At 44.2% G+C, this 21329-nt stretch overlaps 2 non-coding genes across 2 annotated transcripts; one reads left to right on the top strand and one right to left on the bottom strand.

Annotated features, from left to right (window-relative positions):
• Positions 1-15946: 15946 nt before the first annotated feature.
• Trnas-gga (transfer RNA serine (anticodon GGA)) lies at positions 15947-16021 on the bottom strand. Its single transcript has one exon. It is a non-coding gene; the product is annotated as a tRNA-Ser (tRNA).
• A 311-nt stretch (positions 16022-16332) lies between these two features.
• Positions 16333-16407, top strand: Trnas-aga (transfer RNA serine (anticodon AGA)). Its single transcript has one exon. It is a non-coding gene; the product is annotated as a tRNA-Ser (tRNA).
• The last annotated feature ends 4922 nt before the right edge of the window (positions 16408-21329 follow it).

Below are 21329 nucleotides of genomic sequence, written 5' to 3'. Positions count from 1 at the left end.
ATCAGACTTGTTTTATGGTTGTATTGGAGACTTCCTGAAACAAAACCCCCGGACATTTAGTACTACAAAAATATGGATGGTGGGTGATTCTAACCTAAGTTTTTGTATCTTCTATCTATACATACATAAATGAAGACCTTCACAAGTGTTTTTGCCTGTATGTTTGCTGTAGTATCAGGATCTACCGTACAGATTTTGATACATTTTTCACGAATACATAGACAGATGCACGAGAAATTTTGTGTGTATAATTTATAAATGTTTCGTGAAAATTGGCTTAACTGTTATGATTATAACAAAAACGAAGATTTAGAGGTTTCTAAAACAATCGAAACTTACAGTATCAACTTAAGTTTACCGAAATGTGCGATTCCGCCTCGTTTTCGGCAATGTTTATTATGATTTCAATTGTAAACTATGACATTCATGATCTTTAAATAAGTACAGTCTACTCCAAAGTACTTACGAAATTATACTCTTTCTTCCAACTTCGTTTATAATACAATAACACAATTTTCCGAAATGTTATGAGAAAGTGTTATATTACAAAACATGTCTACTGTATAGATCTCATACAAAAAGACATGGTCTAGAGAATTTGTGACTATGAGAACTGTAATTTATTTTCATGTTTTCCAAATCATTTATTACTAATGGCACGTGGACTTCCTTATTTCCCAAATTTAATTTTCGTAATCGCAAGTTAAACTTTGTTGTTCACCAAATTAAGAACCATCACTATGTTTCAGAACCACATTCAGTTTCTTCGAAAACAATTTATTATGCTGCAGACGCTAGATATATACAAACCTTTACATGTGTTATATTTTGATAATGTTGAATTCTATAAAATATATTCTATTAGTATGTATTTCAATCCTCGAATTTTTCTAGGCATAAACGAATAAAGTTTGCCTAAAATTGTTGGCAGTGCACAAATCAGATGTCACTGTTATCTTCAATTCGAACTAATAGCTCGTAGAACATTCTGGAAAAACAATCGTTTCTTATGTTGAACTGAACGCACGCCAAATCACTCAGTCAGTCTCGAATCAGTCTATGGTACCTTGGAGGCGTAAAAATATTAAGTTTGTAAGTCACTTCAATCCAAAGATATGGCCATTTATGTCACATATTTTGACACTCGAAAACTCACTCATCAGAACCCCTAGGTTCCCTTCCGTTGACCTAGAATCATGAAATTTGGCAAGAAGAAAGGTTTCAGAGTACAAGTAAAGTAAAAAATATGAAAATTGTTAATTTATAGTTATATAACACGAAAAAATATTTTTGTCATTTTTACCTGTCTGTCTGTTAAGGCCCTTTTTCTCTGAAACAGACTGACGTTTCAACACGGCCCCTTGGCGGTGTTAAAATTTTAACTTTGTAAGCCAGTGCAGTCAACAGACACACCTCTTTATGTCACTTAGTTTGATAGGATACTTCTCGTTGATCTGGAATCATGAAATTCGCCGACAGGAAGCAAGGTTTCACAGTACAAACGAAGTAAAAAGTCTGAACCTTGTTAAATTGTAGCTATGTCACATGATAAACCACCAGATATTTGTTGTGAAGCAGCTGCCAATGCTCGGAGTCCGTATCAGGATTAATCAGGAAAACCATCCATTATTTGGGCACATTACAGCAGCTGCAAGGTTGAGGTCCAGAAGAAGTTTCGTCAAGACAACTGCACTGTTGAAAATAGCAGCAGCTACAGCAAGGAAAAAACAACTGTGGATTCCTCGGATTGAAACCCTTCCCACCTGGTCACGAACAGAATTCGATCGTGTGGAGGTCGCTCAGCTGTCTTCGATCTGGAGTTGGAAGATCTGGGAATAACTCCAGAGCCGGCCGAAGTGGCCGAGCGGTTCTAGGCGCTACAGTCTGGAACCGCGCGACCGCTACGGTCGCAGGTTCGAATCCTGCCTCGGGCATGGATGTGTGTGTTGTCCTTAGGTTAGTTAGGTTTAAGTAGTTGTAAGTTGTAGGGGACTGATGACCTCAGAAGTTAAGTCCCATAGTGCTCAGAGCCATTTGAACAATTTTTTTGAATAACCTCCAGAAATGGCACTTCCCTGTGGATTTCACCAACTGTGACTGCGCAAAAGAACACATCATGGAACACTACTGGTCTGTGAACTATGCCCTGCATCAAGCATAAAATAAGATATTCTACATGTGACTGAAAACGTGACTGATTTTGCAGCATGTTGTGTAGCTTAAAAGTTCCTTCTCCCTTCTGTTTTTAATCGTAATTACAATGTATTGTATGTATTTGCGCCTGACACGAATAAATAGCTCAACGTGCAGACACACAGTTAGTGCGTTTGGTACGGTAGGGTTGCAGTGCCCATAAAGTCAAACGGATACACAGAAAAAATTCTGCCGGCCGGAGTGGCCGAGCGGTTCTAGGCGCTTCAGTCTGGCACCGCGCGACCGCTACTTTCGCAGGTCGAATCCTGCCTCGGGTATGGATGTGTGTGATGTTCTTAGGTTAGTTAGGTTTAAGAAGTTCTAAGTTCTAGGGGACTAATGACCTCAGAAGTTAAATCCCATAGTGCTTAGAGCCATTTTAATGTAATAAGCATGAGCTCTAAAATGTATACATCATCACCGAAACTGTGAAATAAATGTCTTCTGCTACAATTTCTTTGCTTTCGGTATTTTGGGAGGACGTAGTAAGCACCAAAACAAAACAAAAATGTGTGGTAAACATCGACCATAAAATTAAAATCTTAAGAACTATGAGCACTTAGTCGCGCGGGATTAGCCGAACGGTCTAAGGAGCTGCAGTCATGGACTGTGCAGCTGGTCCCGCGGTGGTTCCTAGTCCTCCCTCGGGCATGGGTGTGTGTGTTTGTCCATAGGATAATTTGGATTAAGCAGTGTGTAAGATTAGGGACTGATACCTTAGCAGTCAAGTCCCATAAGATTTCACACACAACTATGAGCACTTCTTCAGTAGAAGACGTGTGTGTCAAATAAAGGAACATAAACAACCACTTACAGCTCTTCCGGTATGTACTGAAGAGCCCATGTTCAGTGGATATTTTTTTCTTGTTTTGGTCCATACTAGTATCTCTCAGTGTATGGAAAGCAAAGAGCTTGCAATAGAAGGGGTTTGTTTCACAGGATCGAAGATGGAGAACTGCTGATACCTCTTAAGGTACGCACTTCAGATTTCATGTTTGCTAGACTTCTATCCTTCGAACAACAGTTCATGTCCTGTTCCTGAATACTGACCATTCCTCCAGGGGCACCCTGTAGACGATGAGTCCAGAATCGTCTACCTCACTATTACAAATGTAGAGTATTCATCTGAGAAAGCTAATAATCTTCAGGAGGTATATAGCCGCCGGTTAGCAATTCACTTTCCCTTACAATGCCGTCGGCACTAGTTTCAGGAGAAGGTAAGTGCATTACCCCTGTGGCTAGTCGATCGTTTCTCCGACACTCAGTCCAGTTGCCAAGCGCACGTACTTCATCTTCCATCTTAATCACTATTCTGTATTAATGTCCACTGTAATATGTAACTACTGAATATTCATATCAGTTCGTAAATAACTCATTTTGTCGAAGTGAGGGGTAGTAACTGATCTTTGTTCTTCTAGTGTTTTGCAAAATAGGCGCCACTGCAAGCGACAAATGGTTAAGTGCTGTTATTTGAAAGTAAAGATGTGGTTTCCCTCCTTTTTCTCATTATCGTCTTGCACAGTTTCCACTTGCTGGTCGGGTCTGTTGGGAACATGTATCTCTCTCCGTCGTCTTGTGTCTTCACGCAATCTCTGAATCTCCACTTTGTCTTCTCCTGTCTTGTTCACGCAGTCCTTCACTCCTTTCAGCCACCAGTCTCCCTGTATCTTCTTAGTCTTTTTCGCCTCCCTTTCACCTGACGCACCTTTCTGAGTCGGAGAATGTTGGCCCCAGGCACACTATTGTTACTCCTGAAAATGTTACCCCGGTGTCTAAAAGTAATCAGGAAAATCCGAGCAAATACTTCTGAAGAAGTGCAGCAGACTGCTGGTTTGAAGCGTTCCAACACCCAGAAATTACTGAGATAGTACCTCCACATGGTCCCATTCAAACTCGAAAGCTACCGCTACGTGGCTACCTGCAGGAGCTGTGCAGCAGAGGGCTGAGTTTGCGAACCAGATTCTCGCACTTCGAAAGAAGATTATTGTTAATTAAGTAAAAGATCCACGCAGTGGACACCAAATGAAAAAGCTACTCCTTACGTTTCTGATCTAAGCTGCCATAAAATGGCGAAGGAACTGTTAATCAGAACTCAGGGAGAAGTTGTAGTCTAATTCACAATCGATTTATTGATCTTAAACGAGACAAGACAACAAAATTATTAAAGAAACATCATACAAAAAATATTTATTTAACAAAAGACTTACTAAAATGGGATCTATGGTGGACAAAGTGATCTGCTGGGGATCGACACACGACACTATCCAGGACACTAATCGCTCTATCCCACTTCACACACTTGAATCCACGTCATGGCATCAAACCACGCCACTACCAAGCATCTATATTATACCAAACAAAAAAAAGTAAGAATATGGTTTGAAAGAACAGGGTGCTGAGAAATAGATAAGATCGACAGGAAGTGCAAAATGGCTAAGCAGGGATGGCTAGAGGACAAATGTAAGGATGTAGAGGTCTATCTCACTAGGAGTAAGATAGATACTGCCTACAGGAAAATTAAAGAGACCTTTGGAGATGAGAGAACGACTTGTATGAATATCAAGAGCTCAGATGGAAACCCAGTTCTAAGCAAAGAAGAGAAAGCAGAAAGGTCGAAGGAGTATATAGAGGGTCTATACAAGGGCGATGTATTTGAGGACAATATTATGGAAATGGAAGAGGATGTAGATGAAGATGAAATGGGAGATACGATACTGCGTGAAGAGTTTGACAGAGCACTGAAAGACCTGAGTCGAAACAAGGCCCCCGGAGTAGACAACATTCCATTGGAACTACTGACGGCTTTGGGAGAGCCAGTCCTGACAAAACTCTACCATCTGGTGAGCAAGATGTATGAAACAAGCGAAATACCCTCAGACTTCAAGAAGAATATAATAATTCCAATCTCAAGGAAGGCAGGTGTTGACAGATGTGAAAATTACCGAACTATCAGTTTAATAAGTCACAGCTGCAAAATACTAACACGAATTCTTTACAGACGAATGGAAAAACTAGTAGAAGCCAACCTCGGGGAAGATCAGTTTGGATTCCGTAGAAACACTGGAACACGTGAGGCAATACTGACCTTACGACTTATCTTAGAAGAAAGATTAAGGAAAGGCAAGCCTACGTTTCTAGCATTTGTAGACTTAGAGAAAGCTTTTGATAATGTTGACTGGAATACTCTCTTTCAAATTCAAAAGGTGGCAGGGGAAAAATACAGGGAGCGAAAGGCTATTTACAATTTGTACAGAAACCAGATGGCAGTTATAAGAGTCGAGGGACATGAAAGGGAAGCAGTGGTTGGGAAGGGAGTAAGACAGGGTTGTAGCCTCTCCCCGATGTTGTTCAATCTGTATATTGAGCAAGCAGTAAAGGAAACAAAAGAAAAATTCGGAGTAGGTATTAAAATTCATGGAGAAGAAATAAAAGCTTTGAGGTTCGGCGATGACATTGTAATTCTGTCAGAGACAGCAAAGGACTTGGAAGAGGAGTTGAATGGAATGGACAGTGTCTTGAAAGGAGGATATAAGATGAGCATCAACAAAAGCAAAACAAGGATAATGGAATGTAGTGTAATTAAGTCGGGTGATGCTGAGGGAATTAGATTAGGAAATGAGACACTTAAAGTAGTAAAGGAGTTTTGCTATTTGGGGAGCAAAATAACTGATGATGGTCGAAGTAGAGAGGATATAAAATGTAGACTGGCAATGGCAAGGAAAGCGTTTCTCAAGAAGAGAAATTTGTTAACATCCAGTATTGATTTAAGTGTCAGGAAGTCATTTCTGAAAGTATTCGTATGGAGTGTAGCCATGTATGGAAGTGAAACATGGACGATAAATAGTTTGGACAAGAAGAGAATAGAAGCTTTCGAAATGTGGTGCTACAGAAGAATGCTGAAGATTAGATGGGTAGATCACATAACTAATGAGGAAGTATTGAATAGGATTGGGGAGAAGAGAAGTTTGTGGCATAACTTGACCAGATGAAGGGATCGGTTGGTAGGACATGTTCTGAGGCATCAAGGGATCACAAATTTAGCATTGGAGGGCAGCGTGGAGGGTAAAAATCGTAGAGGGAGACCAAGAGATGAATACACTAAGCAGATTCAGAAGGATGTAGGTTGCAGTAGGTAATGGGAGATGAAAAAGCTTGCACAGGATAGAGTAGCATGGAGAGCTGCATCAAACCAGTCTCAAGACTGAAGACCACAACAACAACAACAACAGCCCTACTTTGCAGCAGCGAATACTTTACCATCCTGCTGCTCAAGGCGGCACACTACGATGCATTCGGCGACTGAAGTCATGGACGGCGGCAATCTGCTGTTAAATGCGCGTTCCCGAAAAATCAAGTACGCGGTCTCGCGGTTAATTCCGAACGCAGGTACATCTGTATGAGTCTCTGAAACCCCGACGGATTCCAGTGTGCTGGTGGACCCGTTTGCTGGTCTGCCAAACCAATTTGACTCCGTGCCATGACTGTGCGTGTCGGAATACGTCAAATGTTTAGACGGCCGATTCAAGACACATAAGTACACCCACGACTCACTCATTGTGACCATGATGATGTAAGCAGTACCTCTGACGGTACAGAAGGTGACTACCTCAGGCTCTAAGTCACACCCTAGCAAAGGACACAAGTCTCACCGTTTAGGTAGAGACTTGCAGTTCTTTACTAGTAAAGTGGCAGTACAAGAGACTTGTACTAGAGTGATCTTTCTTCCTTTATCCCCGTTTCCACCTCATCTCGGTCCCAAAAGCACATTTCTCTTTTTTGACTTCCCCCACTTCAACACAAGCCAATCACGAGCTGGAGCCCGGCATTCCAAGCTTGGAGAATGGTCTTTGCACTGCAAACCGATTTGACCAATCAGAGACTTTAAAGTTAATTAGCAGAAAATGGAAAAAAATTCAGCTTTACAGCCTCTTTCCCACACATTTGACGTGTTTTTTGCTGACACAATACAGGGTGGAAGCACAGCCCTCCATAAACAGCTTGTTATCTCCCCTGTTGCGTCCATTTCAAAGTTTGCAAAGAACGGCCATAAACTAGCATTGACAAAATATGTTTTGAAACAGAGTCTGCATGTCTGGGCGCCAGTTTTTCTGTCCCATGGACATCTGCAGAACGTTTATAGTATTTCTTTTGGCAGCTTGCTCAACAAGGCCTACTACAATGCACTGTCGGCGACTTTTCGGTGCTAGACCGTATACCTGGACGTCTGCCCCTGTCCGTGGCGCCAAGCTTAATGTGTTTCTGCACAATATGACCGTGGCACGGGGCCGTCTGGAAATGTCTCTTCATCGTTCTCCAGAAAAAAACGCGCTTTGTCGCCCCACCAACGCCCTCCTTTTACTGCAGTCGTTTAAGTCGGCACCCTGTTCCTTTGATCGCAGGTAAAGCTTATCGTATTTATTACCGTAGAGCATACAAACAAGACCATAAACTGTTGCCCACCATTTCATCACAATGTATGAAGTCAAATCGCGGTAGATCGTATTCTCTACACCAAATCAGAAGTGAGAGTGCCCTGCAGTCTCTCAACTTGTCTTTGTTCAAGTAACTTTTTTAGTGCTCAACAAAGCTGGGTGGATAGCATCGTGGGTGCAATATAACTGGGTAGTCTTAGAGGAAGCATTTTCCATTTTATTCATTGTCGCACCCCTCTGTGATCACGGCGCAGGAATCAGTGAAACAGAAGGGCTGAAAAAAGCATAAGTACCGTTTTCTAATTCGGATCACGTTCAAATTTCTTGTAATGCTTTTGAACGGTTCACAGTGGTTCCACCCTATACACCAGAGAAAAATATGCTGTCGCACTGCTCTCCAAAGAAATTAAATCACGTTGAATGGGGTTGTTGGCCCATGGTGTCCTCACACGAGCGTTGGAGCATCCGGAAGATGTCAGCCATGTCAAAGAATCTCAATAATGCTCCATTAAGTTTCGGGAATGCAGCCGCATGTATTCTCAGAATACATGCGGCTGCATTCCCGAAACTTAATGGGGCAGTCTTTGCGCCGCGAAAACCTGAAGAATCTCAATAATATCGTCCAGTTTCTGATTGCACTGCCAACAGTGGTTTTCGACTGCGAAATCTGTGGGGATCAAAGACCCAAGGGGAGGGGTGTTTCCACGATGCCCTTTATGCCACTCCCCGAGGAGCTGCGGTGTGTTTTCCTCGACTACCCATAAGAAAACAGCATGATTTAAACATTGGGCATCGCCTCCATCGCAGAGGCATCAAAAGAAGGGGTTAAACGTGGGCAAGAGACCTTTCCATCCTCTGATACGTCCATGGCACCATTAGACAGAACTGCATTAAAATTTGGTGCCATGTGACTTCCGTAATCCACGTTATCCCTCACATAACCTTTGGAACGTTAGTTTTTTTCGCATATATTGGCTAGGGCTGTCGATAAAATATCGTTATATCGCTATTTTTTTTTGTAAAAGACATGAGTAGATATCGGCGAATTAATTATCCCGACATATCGATAAATCGAAATTAAAATGGTAATATCGAGTGCCAATATTTTTGAAACTTCCTGGCAGATTAGAACTGTGTGCCGGACCGAGACTCGAACTCGGGACCTTTGCCTTCGCGGGCAAGTGCTCTACCAACTTGTTTTTTTTTTTAACCTTTGCTTTTCGCGGGCAAGTGCTCTACCATCCTTTTTTTTTTTTTTTTTACAGTCTCACCATCTCTAGACGGCATCTGGTCAAGGTTAAAATCTTTGCCTTGATGCGTTGATCTTCTTTTAGACGATCCGGGGATGGAGGTTGATCCATGAGTTCACGTAGAGCGCTATAGTAGAAATCAGTTGTATGGTGATTCCACCTGGCTTTGGCTCTGCCATAGAGTGTCAATGTGCATCGGATGGCCGGTTTGGCGCACAGCAACCACCACTCCAGTGTGGTCTCGTAACGCATAATGCGTTGAACACAGGTGTGCCACGTGTCGGTGACCTGTTGTCGACATTCAGGGTCCCGCAGTAGCGCGACATCGAGTTTCCAAGGTTCTGCACTGCGCCATATAGATTGACGACGTAGGTTCATGGTACAGATGTAGATGTCATGATCCGAAAAGGCAGACGGCCAACGTTCCGCGTCGAGAAGAACTGATTTTAGAGCGTTAGAGATGTATATTCCGTCAAGTCGGCTGGAGGAGTGGCTCGTGATGTGTGTATACCCCGGGCGGTCGCCGTGTACCAATCGCCAAGTGTCGAGGAGACGAAGGCGGCGGACGAGGAAGCGAAGTTCCGGACATGTGGTGAAATGGGGGTATTGGTCTGTGCGCTCGAGAACACAGTTGAAATCTCCACCTACGATGAGATGATCGTATCGGCCGAGGAATAAAGGCGTGATATCTTCTGCGTAGTACTGGGAGCGATCCCTCCGTTTATCAGTGCCCGATGGGGCGTAGAGATTTATGATTTTGAGTCCTTCAACTGTTATGGCCACCCCTCGCGCTGTTGGGAGGTATGCGACATCGGAAACTGCAATCCCTTCTCGGAGGAGGATGGCTGCGCCTGTGTGTTCCATAGCTGCAGGGGCGGCGTACGTCTCATATCCATAACACCCAGTCCAAGTTGCTGTCCTCAGTTCTTGTAACAGGGCGATGTCGATGTCCGCTGCTCTTAGCGTGTCACGGAGCAGTTGGTGTGGGAGCCGATATTATTAGTATTGATAGTAGCTATTCGGTACGCCTGATGGGAGATCCGTGCTGCCGATAGGTTCGTAGCTGGTGAAGATTGTTGTGGTGGATGCTGGAAGTCCATAGAAGTCGCAGGAGTCGCCGTAGAAACTTCCCCCATTTTAGTGTCGGTCTAACGGAGGAACAGATGCCATTTCCGCATCAGATGGAGGTGGGAAATCCGTGTCATCCGCCCATGAAAAATGTCCGACAGGTTTGACATCGGCGAGAGGTGGCAACAGGCGTGCTATGTTCCATGGCTTCTGGGCGCGGGGCTTGCGCACGATCTCTGTTGGACGGTTCACCGTCTTGTGGATGACGCGTCTCCGTGCTAGAGGAGAAAGTGTTATCGTGTTCTTCGTCGGAGTGATGTGGCATCTCTTCGTCCTGCGGAGGGGGCTCAATGGTCGATTCTGATGTCTTGCGGCGTTTTTTTCGTCGTTTGGGCGACTCCTGCTTTCGGCAATGAGTTTCGGTGTCTGAGGAAGGAAGAGATTCACGTCGTTCCGGTACAAAAGCCGCGGGTGCTATGATGCGGTCTTCATTCTCCAGAACACTCTCATTGGTATCCTTGTGATCTTCTAGCGTGGGTGTGTCCGGCTGTTGGACATGTTCACGGGCGGCATCGCCGGTGTCAAGGTGCTGGGACGCCTCCGGGTGTAACGGACCAGAGAGACGCTCGTGAACGGCGCCTTGTGAGGGCTGGACGTGCAGTGTCGCCGCATAGGTGACTGGAAGGCTGGTCGTGGTTCTGTCGGTGTTCGTATCGTCGGGCCTTAGTTGTGTGATGCGGCGTTGCAGGCATTCATTACGGACGTGGCCTTCTTTGCCACAACCGGAACATGTTCGAGGTTGTCCGTCGTAAATGACCACCGCACGGCAGCCGCCGATAGAAATGTACGATGGTACGCGCCGTTTGAGATCGATTCGGAGTTGTCTCACACCATTAAGCACCGGATACGTCGTAAACTGTGCTCATGTCTCGGAAACGTGGCTCTGGACTTTTCCGAACGGGCTTAGCGCCGCGATGACTTCATCTTCATTCACCTCGAAAGGCAGTTCGAATACACGGATCGTCCGAAGGCCAAGTCCTGCATGGTCGACATCCACAGGCCCGACGTTTCCGTCGGAGTGCCGAAATTTTAGTCCATGTCGCGTCCTTTGAATGATCTCGATGCAGGCAGCGTCGGAAGTCATCTTAACATAAACGACGCTGGTAATGATCGATAGGTGTATGCCGATGAGCTCGTCACGCGGGATCTTCACGTCTTCGAGTAGGAAGCGTTCGACGGCCAGTGCTTTGGGTCGTGCGTATTCGTTTGAGAAGGTGAACTTAAGAGTGTTCTTCCTGTAAGAGTTGGCCATTACAGCTTGTGCGACTGAGAAGCGCGGTGACGAGGAAGTAAACAAAACACCCCGTGCGCGCAGCGCCGTGGGCGGCCGAGCGCCGTGCGCACTGCTGCCCTGCCGAACGCAGACTGCCACCAACTGAGCTACCCGAGCACGACTCACGACCCGTCCTCACAGCTTCAATTCTGCCAGTACCTCGTCTCCTACCTTCCAAACTTCACAGAAGCTCTTCTGCAAACCTTTGCAAACTCCTTTCTTCCAGGAGTGCTAGCTCTGCAAGGTTTGCAGTAGAACTTCTGAGAAGTTTGGAAGGTAGGAGACGAGGTACTGGTAGAAGTAAGGCTGTGAGGACGGGCCGTGAGTCGTGCTTGGGTAGCTCAGTTGGTAGAGCACTTGCCCGCAAAAGGCAAAGATCCCGAGTTCGAGTCTCGGTCCGGCACACAGTTTTAATCTGTCAAGAAGTTTCATTTCAGCGCACACTCCGCTGCAGAGCGAAAATTTCATTCTGCCAATATTTTTATTTTATGTTACATTTTTGTCGCAGTTTTCGGTAAATATTTGAAATAGTTCCTTTGTCATTGTAATAGAACATAATGTTTACTTTCACTGTGCGAAAGGAGTCTTACTACTTTTTATTAGATTTCATCACGTCCAGTCTTTCTCCTTGACCGTGTGGAGCAAGTATATGTGGCACGAAGAAGTAGTCAGATTGCAGTGGGGAATGGGGTGTGAATGAATGGAGTAAGAATATGTCTGATATGAAGAAATAGCACACCAGTTACCTTAAAAACAAATTTTCACGCGACTAGTGTGCTATTTCTTCACATCGAAATTCTTCAAAGAACGGTCGCTGAAAACGATTAACAAAAATCTAATTGACAAGACTGGTTTTTGCAGTATACGGAGATGTGTGAAGGGGAACGCTGGCGTAATCGGTGCTACCAACAGAAACTGCAACGGTTAACATCACCACGCGAATTTTGGCGCTGGCGTTTGCAGAAATGAGAAATCAGGGGAAGTCGGTATGAAGCGTTCCAGACAAATCCCATATGTGACGAAACCGAACAATGGACCCATCGGGTGGCTTTTATTGTGCCACCTACATTCAGTTACCATTATTAGTTAAGTGGTTATCGGCATACGTTAACGTGCGCCGTTTTGCTTCCAATTGCTGCTCTAAGGGGGATACGCAGGCTGCCAGCCTATTGATGTACAGAATTAACTTCAAATGCGCACATTTTAGGTTAGGCTTTATCGTGACTGTTACTGACAACAACAAGTTTACTTTTTTTTCTTAAAAGACATCATAGTCGCCGTTGACTGTGTAAAATATTTATTATTACGATTGCAATTAAGGCCTTATGGCCATTTTCAAGTAAGACAGCAAAAGTTACATTCTGTCAGAATATAAAACTATCTGACATGACAGAATGTAACTTTTGCTGTCTTACTTGAAAATGGCCATAAGGCCTTAATTGCAATCGTAACAATAGATATTTTATACAGTCAACGGCGACTGTAATGTCTTTTAAGAAATATTATGAGACTGTGAATCCCAACCATGAGAAGTTAATCAAACAAGTTTACTGTTACCGCTCACTGTTTATTTATCTCCACGACGCGTTTCAAAGGCTTAAACCTCCATCAGGTGGTTTACATCTGTTAGTGTGAAATTTGTGTACGTGTTGTGTTACAATTTTTTGGAGGAACTTGTGGTACTGTGTAGTGGAGAAACAAAACACTATTTCAGAACATGGTTTTGGTTTGGTTCAAATGGCTCTGAACACTATGGGGCTTAACATCTATGGTCATCAGTCCCCTAGAACTTAGAACTACTTAAACCTAACTAACCTAAGGACATCACACAACATCCAGTCATGGTTTTGGGTTTCTTTTGACAAAAAGCTAAGCGTATATCCAACAGTAAAAATAAGATAAATAAAATAGAGTAACTACAGTGGTCGCAGGTTCCTTTCACTTTCTGACGTGCAGAATATCTAATATTAAATCGATACTTCAATATACAACTCTAAAACTGGCAGTATATTTACAGTGTGCAGCCGAATGTTCTTTTTCTTCTTCTTTTGGCTGGTACACTATTTTTTTCCAGCGATGAATCACATTTTTTGCGATATATCGAGGGCGGATAATGATAATTTTTTAAATATCGATATATCGCATTCGCGATATTTTTAAAAATCTCAACAGTCCTACTATGGACCCTTAGCTGTTTGAAGTGTCGCCATGCCTGAGGATGACATCGCGGGGCGCTACGCTTTAGCACCTCGCAGAGGGAGGAAGGTTGTAGAGGAACATGGCCAAATTTTAAATGTGTCACAATGGGACGACTCTTATGGGGCTACGAAAAACTGATGCTTTAACTGTGTTGGCCAATGGAGGAGGTGCGAGAATAAAGTAATGAGACTGATTTGCTTTGCAAGATGTGGCACCCCTGCAGGCTTGCGTAGGCATAATTTCTTTGACCTTGGTCTATAAGCTGCTTCTAGGTCAAGCGGCACATCGATGCAACTGCTCAGTCGTTCAATGTCCTGTAATAAGTTAACACGTGTTTGTGTCTCTCGTCACGGAAATGGAACCGCACAATATTGCGCAACGGAATGCAATTTCTTTTTGCGTTAGAATGGGTGGAAACGCTACGACAACTTACGGTAAGCTTCAGAAGGCTTTTGGAGAGATTATGTCAAGAGGTCAAGTTTTTCTTTGGCATAAAATGTGTATTGAAGGCAGAACGAATGTTGAAAATGAAGACCGCAGTGGACGACTATCAACCTCACGGACGGATGTTCAAATGGTTCAAATGGCTCTGAGCACTATGGGACTCAACTGCTGAGGTCATTAGTCCCCTAGAACTTAGAACTAGTTAAACCTAACTAACCTAAGGACATCACAAACATCCATGCCCGAGGCAGGATTCGAACCTGCGACCGTAGCGGTCTTGCGGTTCCAGACTGCAGCGCCTTTAACCGCACGGCCACTTCGGCCGGCCACGGACGGATGTCAACTTGGCCAGGGTGCGTGAAATCGTACGATCTGATCGAAGTTTATCCGTGAAAATGATTGCAGAAGAACTGAACATCAGTCGATAAACGGTTCGTCTAATAATAATTGAAGATCTTGGTATGAGAGAGATTTGCGCAAAATTCTCACACCACAACAGTGAGAAACACGGAAAAATGTGGCAGCCGATCTGTTAGAGCAAACGGAAATCAATCCAGAATTGTTGAGCTGTGTTATCACTGGTGATGAAAGTTGGTTTTTTCAGTACGATCCAGAGACAAAGCGCCAAAGTTCGCAGTGGTGCTCAAAGGGACCACCCAGACCAAAAAAAGCTCGCATGTCAAAGTCAAAAGTGAAAAGCATGCTTGTGTGCTTCTTTGATTCCAAGGGAATTGTTCATACAGAGTGGGTGCTTCCTGGACAAACAGTTAACCAATATGACCACAAAGAAATTTTAGAAAGACTTCGTAAAAGAGTTCTTCGTGTCCGAGCCAATATTGCTGATAATTGGGTTCTGCATCACGAAAATGCGCCATCCCATACTGCTCTGTCAGTACAGCAATTTTTAACCTCAGAACAAATTTCAGTACTACCATAGCCACCTTATTCACCAGATATCGCTCCGTGCGACTTTTTTCTAATTCCAAGAGTCAAACAACACAAGATGTCCAAAAAGCTGTGACGGGGGTCTTGGAGGATATTACAGAAGATACGTTACCATCAATGGCAGAACCTCTGGAAAAGTGTGTGCAATCAGAAGGGAACTACTTCGAAAGGAGACAACACTAAACTTGACTAAAACGGTAAGCAATATTTTTTTCGCATCAGTCTCATTACTTTATTGTCGCACCTCGTATTTACAGTTATCGATATTGGTATGGTTATTAGTTGTCGCTCGCAAGAGATGCTACCCTTTCCTGCTGGCCATGAGGATATTCCGCTGTTTGTTTTGATGTTGCGTGTTGCACAGTCGACTACCTCACATTTGGCAGCTGCGCGACAGGAGAAGTCAAACAAAAGGCGGAAGCGTTTTTTCTCGAGTTCTATCGCGGTCAGTTTGAGAGCAGCGAGGGAGGTACAGATACAGATCCCCTCCCCCCCCCCCCCCCTCCCGAACGGCGTGCAGACTTCAAACTGCAACTTCAAAGAGTGGCGACCGCTCTCGAGGGCTGCTGCCAACCACTCCATCCAGCTGCAGCAGGTAGCTGTTAGCTGGCAGCTGGTAGGCGGCTTCCGCGATGCCGCGAGGCGGTGGTCGAAGCTCGCGAGCCAGGAGAGTAGAGGAAAACACGAGGCGGTGCGGCAGGGGGTGGAAGTAAGCAGCAGAGGCAGCGAGAGCGCGCGTGCCGCCGCCGCGGCGTGTTTCCGTTTGTTGTGGCAGGGGAGCCGGGATTTTCCTCTTTTCCCGCCCCGTCCCTCCAAACCCATCGGAAAGTTTGGAGGGCGCTCCACGCCGTACAAGTCCTCGAGAGCGCGTGGCGAGGAGCGTGGCTCTCCCACTTGTCGAACTGGTCGCGTTCTCTGCGCAGTTGGGCTGTGCGGAAAAACACATCGCGATCCGCAAACTGCCGCCAACACTCTTGACATAGCTACAGGTTCGAGGGAGGTGAGAAAGGGTTTGGCCGCCTGTCGAACTCGCTTTCGTGATGTACACGTCTTCATCTGAAACTTAATTGCAGATTAAAACTCTGCCGGACCGAGACTCGAACTCGGGGCCTTTGCCTTTCCCGGGCAAGTGCTCTACCAACTGAGCTACCCAAGCACGACTCACGCCCCGTCCTCACAGCCTTACTTCTGCCAGTACCTCGTCTCCTACCTTCCAAACTTCACAGAAGCTCTCCTGCGAACCTTGCAGAACTAGCACTCCTGGAAGAAAGGATATTGCGGAGACATGGCTTAGCCACAGCCTAGGGGATGTTTCCAGAATGAGATTTTCACCCTGCCATATCTCCGCCATAACCTTTCTTCCAGGAGTGCTGGTTCTGCAAGGTTCGCAGGAGTGTTTCTGTAAACTTTGGAAGGTAGGACACGAGGTATTGGCGCAAGTAAAGCTGTGAGGAAGGGGCGTTACTCGTGCTTGGGTGGCTCAGTTGGTAGAGCACTTGCCCGAGAAAGGCAAAGGTCCCGAGTTCGAGTCTCGGTCCGGCACACAGTTTTAATCTGCCAGGAAGTTTCATATCAGCGCACACTCCGCTGCAGAGTGAAAATCTCATTCTCGACGTCTGCATCTGTTCAAACGTCAGAACACCGTACAGTCTATAGAGGAGAGTACCTCGTACATACGGTATCAGATCACACTTATCCGGGAACCTATTAAGGTAAGCTCGGGTGAATCTGGACACTGACTGAACGGGCACCATTTCAGAATACAGGGTGTTTGAAAAAGAACACCCTACATCTACATCTACATCTACATCCATACTCCGCAAGCCACCTGACGGTGTGTGGCGGAGGGCACCTTGAGTACCTCTGTCGGTTCTGCCTTCCATTACAGTCTCGTATTGTACGTGGAAATAAAGATTGTCGGTATGCTTCTGTGTGGGCTCTAATCTCTCTGATTTTATCCTCATGGTCCCTTCGCGAGATATACGTAGGAGGGAACAATATACTGCTTGCCTCCTCGGTGAAGGTATGTTCTCTAAATTTCAACAAAAGCCCGTACCGAGCTACTGAGCGTCTCTCCTGCAGAATCTTCCACTGGAGTTTATCTATCATCTCCGTAACGCTTTCGCTATTCCTAAATGATCCTGTAACGAAGCGCGCTGCTCTCCGTTGGATCTTCTCTATCTCTTCTATCAACCCTATCTGGTATGGATCCCACACTGCTGAGCAGTATTCGAGCAGTGGGCGAACAAGCGTACTGTAACCTACTTCCTTTGTTTTCGGATTGCATTTCCTTAGGATTCTTCCAATGAATCTCAGTCTGACATCTGCTTTACCGACTATTAATTTTATACGGTCACTCCATTTTAAATCCCTCCTAATGACTACTCCCAGGTAATTTATGGAATTAACTGCTTCCAGTTGCTGAACTGCTATATTGTAGCTAAATGATAAGGGATCTTTCTTTCTATGTATTCGCGGCACATTACACTTGTCTACATTGAGATTCAATTGCCATTCCCTGCTCCATGCGTCAATTCGTTGCAGATCCTCCTGCATTTGGGTACAATTTTCCATTGTTACAACCTCTATATACCACAGCATCATCCGCAAAAAACCTCAGTGAACTTCCGATGTCATCCACAAGGTCATTTATATATATTTTGAATAGCAACGGTCCTACGACACTCCCCTGCAGCCCACCTGAAATAGCTTTTACTTCGGAAGACTTCTCTCCATTGAGAACGACATCCTGCATTCTGTTATCTAGCAACTCTTAAATCCAATCTTACAATTGGTCTGATAGTCCATATGCTCTTACTTTCTTCATTAAACGACTGTAGGGAACTGTATCAAATGCTTGTGGAAGTCAAGAAACACGGCATTTACCTGGGAACCCACGTCTATGGCCCTCTGGGTCTTGTGGACGAATAGTGTGAGCTGGGTTTCACACGATCGTCGTTTTCAAAACCCATGCTGATTCCAACAGAGTAGATTTTTAGTCTCCAGAAAAATTATTATACTCGAACATAATACGTGTTTCAAAAGTCTACAACTGATCGACGTTAGAGATATAGGTCTATAGTTCTGCACATCTGTTCGACGTCCCTTCTTGAAAACGGGGATGACCTGTGCCGTTTTCCAATCCTTTGGAACGCTCTTCTAGAGACCTACGGTACACCGCTGCAAGAAGAGGGGCAAGGTCCTTCGCGTACTCTGTGTAAAATCTAACTGGTATCCCATCAGGTCCAGCGGCCTTTCCTCTTTTGAGCGATTTTAATTGTTTTTCTATCTCTCTGCCATCTATTTCGATATCTACCATTCTGTTATCTGTGCGACAATCTAGAGAAGGAACTACAGTGCAGTCTTCCTCTGTGAAACAGCTTTGGAAAAAGACATTCAGTATTTCGGCGTTTAGTCTGTCATCCCTAGCTTTAAGAATAAATAAATCAGTTACTATGAAAAGGTCGTAAGTCCAATTTTTCACAAATTCAGGTTTCAGTACTTCTGCATTCTCCATCTGTAGACGCATGTATCTGTGTTGAGAACGTCATGAGTTTCTGCCTTTAAAGCCAAGAAAATCGTACCCAAAATTTTTAGTTGGTATGAAAATGTCGTGAGTCCAGGACTCAAGAAGTTTTCATACTACAGCTTCACATTAATTTTATGTAATATTTTTTAAATCACCGGAAGTGCCCCACAGTTTATGTCCCTACATTTACAATAATGAAACTTTACCAGTAACGATTTCTTGATCTATTGTTGGCACTACATTGTAAGAAAAATCTTGTGTGGTTGTTGTCTAATCATTCATTAGTAGTGGCAATTTAATAAGAAAAGAGAGCATGGACTGAAATGAATAAGGTAACAGCCATAACCAGACAAAAGGCATGCGACATTATGATAAATACAAACACATCATAATAAATAAGGCTAGATTACGAGGAGAAGCGTACATTAACTACAAAGGACAAAACATTCCTGCAACTGATATGTTTGAAACATTTTTTCAATGCTTTCCTATGCGCCCCCCCCCCCCCCCCTTCCAAGAACCATGGACCTTGCCGTTGGTGGGGAGGCTTGCGTGCCTCAGCGATACAGATGGCCGTACCGTAGGTGCAACCACAACGGAGGGGTATCTGTTGAGAGGCCAGACAAACGTGTGGTTCCTGAAGAGGGGCAGCAGCCTTTTCAGTAGTTGCAGGGGCAACAGTCTGGATGATTGACTGATCTGGCCTTGTAACACTAACCAAAAAGGCCTTTGCTGTGCAGGTACTGCGAACGGCTGAAAGCAAGGGGAAACTACAGCCGTAATTTTTCCCGAGGACATGCAGCTTTACTGTATGGTTGAATGATGATGGCATCATCTTGGGTAAAATATTCCGGAGGTAAAATAGTCCCCCATTCGGATCTCCGGGCGGGGACTACTCAGGAGGACGTCGTTATCAGGAGAAAGAAAACTGGCGTTCTACGGATCGGAGCGTGGAATGTTAGATCCCTTAATCGAGCAGGTAGGTTAGAAAATTTAAAAAGAGAAATGGATAGGTTAAAGTTAGATATAGTGGGAATTAGCGAAGTTCGGTGGCAGAAGGAACAAGACTTCTGGTCAGGTGAATACAGGTTTATAAATACAAAATCAAATAGGCGTAATGCAGGAGTCGGTTTAATAATGAATACGAAAATAGGAATGCAGGTAAACTACTACAAACAGCATAGTGAACGCCTTATTGTGGCCAAGATAGACACGAAGCCCACGCCTACTACAGTAGTACAAGTTTATATGCCAACTAGCTCTGCAGATGATGAAGAAATAGATGAAATGTATGATGAGATAAAAGAAATTACTCAGATAGTGAAGGGAGACGAAAATTTAATAGTCATGGGTGACTGGAATTCGAGTGTAGGAAAAGGGAGAGAAGGAAACATAGTAGGTGAATATGGATTGGGGCTAAGAAATGAAAGAGGAAGCCGTCTGTTAGAATTTTGCACAGAGCATAAGTTAATCGTAGCTAACAGTTGGTTCAAGAATCATAAAAGAAGGTTGTATACATGGAAGAATCCCGGAGATATTAAAAGGTATCAGACAGATTATATAATGGTAAGACAGATATTTAGGAACCAGGTTTAAATTGTAAGACATTTCCAGGGGCAGATGTGGACTCTGACTACAATCTGTTGGTTATGAACTGCAGATTAAAATTGAAGAAACTGCAAAAAGGTGGGAATTTAAGGAGATGGGACCTGGATAAGCTGACAAAACCAGAGGTTGTACAGAGTTTCAGGGAGAGCATAAGGGAACAAATGACAGCAGTGGGGGAAAGAAGTACAGTAGAAGAAGAATGGGTAGCTCTGAGGGATGAAGTAGTGAAGGTAGCAGAGGATCAAGTAGGTAAAAAGACGAGGGCTAGTAGAACTGCTCGGGTAACAGAAGAAATATTGAATTTAATTGATGAAAGGAGAAAATATAAAAATGCAGTAAATGAAGCAGGCAAAAGGGATACAAACGTCTCAAAAATGAGACTGACAGGAAGTGCAAAATGGCTAAGCAGGGATGGCTAGAGGGCGAATGTAAGGGATGTAGAGGCTTCTCTCAGTAGGGGTAAGATAGATACTGCCTACAGGAAAATTAAAGAGACCTTTGTAGAAAAGAGAACCACTTTCATGAATATCAAGAACTCAGATGGGAACCCAGTTCTAAGCAAAGAAGGGAAAGCAGAAAAGTGGAAGGAGTATATAGAGGGTCTATACAAGGGCGATGTACTTGAGGACAATATTATGGAAATGGAATGGATGTAGATGAAGATGAAATGGGAGATACGATACTGCGTGAAGAGTTTGACAAAGCACTGAAGGACCTGAGTCGAATCAAGGCCCCGGGAGTAGACAACATTCTATTAGAACTACTGAAAGCCTCGGGAGAGCCAGTCCTGACAAAACTCTACCATCTGGTGAGCAAGATGTATGGGACAGGCGAAATACCCTCAGACTTCAAGAAGAATATAATAATACCAATCCCAAAGAAAGCAGGTGTTGGCAGATGCGAAAATTACCGAACTATCAGTTTGACAAGTCACGGATGCAAAATACTAACTCGAATTGTTTACAGACGAATGAAAAAACTTGTAGAAATCGACCTCGGAGTAGATCAGTTTGGATTCCGTAGAAATGTTGGAACACGTGAAGCAATACTGACCTTACGACTAATCTTAGAAGAAAGATTAAGAAAAGGCAAACCTAGGTTTCTAGCATTTGTAGACTTAGAGAAAGCTTTTGATAATGTTGACTGTAATACTCTCTTTCAATTCTGAAATTGGCAGGGGTAAAACACAGGGAGCCAAAGGCTATTTACAATTTGTACAGAAACCAGATGGCAGTTATAAGAGTCGAGCGGTATGAAAGGGAAGCAGTCGTTAGGAAGGGAGTGAGACAGGGTTGTAGCCTCTCCCCGATGTTGTTCAATCTGTATAC

Source organism: Schistocerca serialis, chromosome 12 (genome assembly GCF_023864345.2).
Source record: "Schistocerca serialis cubense isolate TAMUIC-IGC-003099 chromosome 12, iqSchSeri2.2, whole genome shotgun sequence".
Classification (NCBI taxonomy): domain Eukaryota; kingdom Metazoa; phylum Arthropoda; class Insecta; order Orthoptera; family Acrididae; genus Schistocerca; species Schistocerca serialis.
Note: the sequence above shows the minus strand (reverse complement) of the source record. Positions and strands in the feature narration are given on the sequence as shown.